Source organism: Sus scrofa, chromosome 2, assembly GCF_054392235.1.
Source record: "Sus scrofa isolate SSC_HxYL_T2T_F1_AM1 chromosome 2, Sscrofa_HxYL_maternal_Yorkshire_Landrace_v2.0, whole genome shotgun sequence".
In the NCBI taxonomy this organism is placed as follows: domain Eukaryota; kingdom Metazoa; phylum Chordata; class Mammalia; order Artiodactyla; family Suidae; genus Sus; species Sus scrofa.
This window is the reverse complement of record NC_139384.1, coordinates 1,434,879-1,437,210: the sequence shown is the minus strand read 5'-3', so window position 1 is coordinate 1,437,210 and position 2,332 is coordinate 1,434,879.

Genomic DNA, 2,332 nt, shown 5'->3' with positions numbered 1-2,332 from the left:
GGAGAGAGGGGCCTCTTTCCTCTCCAGCCTGCAAAGGCCGGGTGTGAGGGACTCAGGGCCGTCAGGGAGGTCCAAAGGCCAGTTCTGGGTAGACCAGCAAGCCCAGGCTAAAGGGGGCTCCCCGGCCAGCACGCCATCGGCAGCCCGCCCCCCTACCCCGCCCTGCCTCAGGGCCCCAGGGGCTCCTGCAGCTCAGGGCCTGGCCCAGCTGGCGTTGGCGGTGCCCCAAACTCCATTCTGCCACGGCTCTTCCTCTGCTCCCCACCCTTACTGCACCGCGGCTGGCGCTGGCAAGGTGTGTCCTCCCTGGGCAGTGCCCTCCAGCACGGGGATCAAGGCATCTGGGGCTTTGGCTTCTGCCGGGCGGCAGAGGCCAGCACGGGGGGTGACCCGGGGCCGGAGGGGCCGGGAGAGCTTCCTAGAGGGCGGTCGGGGAGAATCTTGACTCTGAGACCTGCTGGAGATGAAGCCCGGCCCAGAGAGCTTGGGGCCTGGTGGGGGTGTGAGGCTTTTCGAGGTGGGCGGGGTGGGCCTAGCAGGGCAGAGCCCCCGCCAAAGCTTCCCAGGTGCGGGGTCCACTCGGGGAGGGGCTGGGAGTGGGCAGGAAGCCCCTGGGGGCAGAGCCGCCACCAAGGTCCCCTCCCCTCCCCATGCTCCTGTCCCCTGGGCTTCGAGGGCTGAGCCTGATGTGGTCCACGTACCACATGGCAGCGTCCACCCCCTGACCAGCCCGGGCTGCCTGCTTGTCCCCAGCAAGCACCCAGGGGCCCTTGTCCGCCATGGGGTCCCTGGGGCCGGGAACGAGCGCCAAGAAGGACGTCGCCCTCTGAGTTCAGACCCGGGCATGGCTGCCAGGGCTCCAGGCTGCTGCCCTTGTGCTGGATGCCGGGCTGCCCACCCCAGGCTGGCGGGGCCTCCGGGACACCCCTGGTGCCCCCGATGCCAGCCCTGCACGTACAGGCCCTCCTGGAGCAGCACCTCGTAAATCACGGCCTCTACAAAGCCGCCCTGTGCGCGGGCCCTGCTGGGCCTCAGGGGCAGCAAGACCGAAGTCAGAGGCCGAGGAGGTCCTGGCAGAGCCGCCTGGCTCCTGGGGAAGCCATTTATCACTCCAAGGCTGCGGCGCTGCGGTCAGCGGCCCCTCGGCCCTGCCCACCCGCCTGTCCGCCTGCGGCCCCCGGGCCGGGCTCTGGCCACCGTCCACCCGCAACGCCTTCTGGCCGCCCCAGCTTCTTGGCCCCTCTGTCCAAACGAAGGCCCCCAAGAGCCGTCCTGGGCTCCCGTCCCTGCACACGGAGCGAAGGGAAGGCCAGGAGCTGAGGCGGCCACTTTAAGAAATCCTGGCAGACGATGCCCCTGTGCCCACAGCACGCGGGCACCAGGGACGAGCTGTTTCACAGAAGGGCCCAGCCCCCAGCCCTGTGACCTGCCTTGGGGGCATTTCAATGCCGCCTTAGTCTCATAGCCTTTCGGTTTCGGAGCACCTCGGGGACACTGGCCAGGGCGCCCCATGTTGGGGGCACCGTTGCTGACACAGTGGGCCGTTTCAGCCCCCTCTGGGGAGACGCTTTGGCAAGGCAGCCACTTCCTGGCGGGGACGTGTCTGGGCACCACGCATTCCTGGGCTCCGGGGCTGAAGGGAGGTCGAGCCGCCCGTGACTCCAGGCTCCAGGTGGGTGCGGGGGACAGACCCCCGGCTCATGCCCACCCTGTTCTCCTGGCCCCTTTCCGGGCTGGCCTGGGACCCTCATGGATGGAGGCGGGAGAACAGATGCACGGAGGCTGGAGGTGCCGTGTCCCCGGGACCCCTGGGAAGGACGCCTGGAGGGGCCCGTCCCAGCCACAAGGACCCCTGCCTGCCCCCAGCCAGCCTGGTCTCACCTGCTCGGGGCAGGTGGCTAGTGGGGGATGTGGGGCCACACTGCATGCCTGGCTCCTGCTGAGGGTCCCAGGGCCCGCCATCAGCTCTCACAATAGTCAGGGCTCCGCAAGGCGCCTTCTCCACAGACCAGACCACTGGCCCCCGGACGGGCCAGCATCACCCCCCGGGCCTGGCTCCACGGGAGGGCAGAGGGGCCATCAGGGTGACGGGCCCCGGGGGGATTTGGAAAGTGCAGAGGGTAAAGCTCCATCTCTATCTCGCCCTGAGGAGGGGCGGCCCGGAGCACCCGCGGCCCCGGTACGCAGGCAGCACCCCACTCCCGGGGTATGGACGCTGCGTCTGAGGCCCCAGCCTGCCTGTGCTGGGCTGGCACCAAACCTCCAGGCTCAGAGGTCACTAGCCTGAGCCTTTCCAGCCCGAGAGCCCTGGGCTACTCTCCTGGCTTGTCGA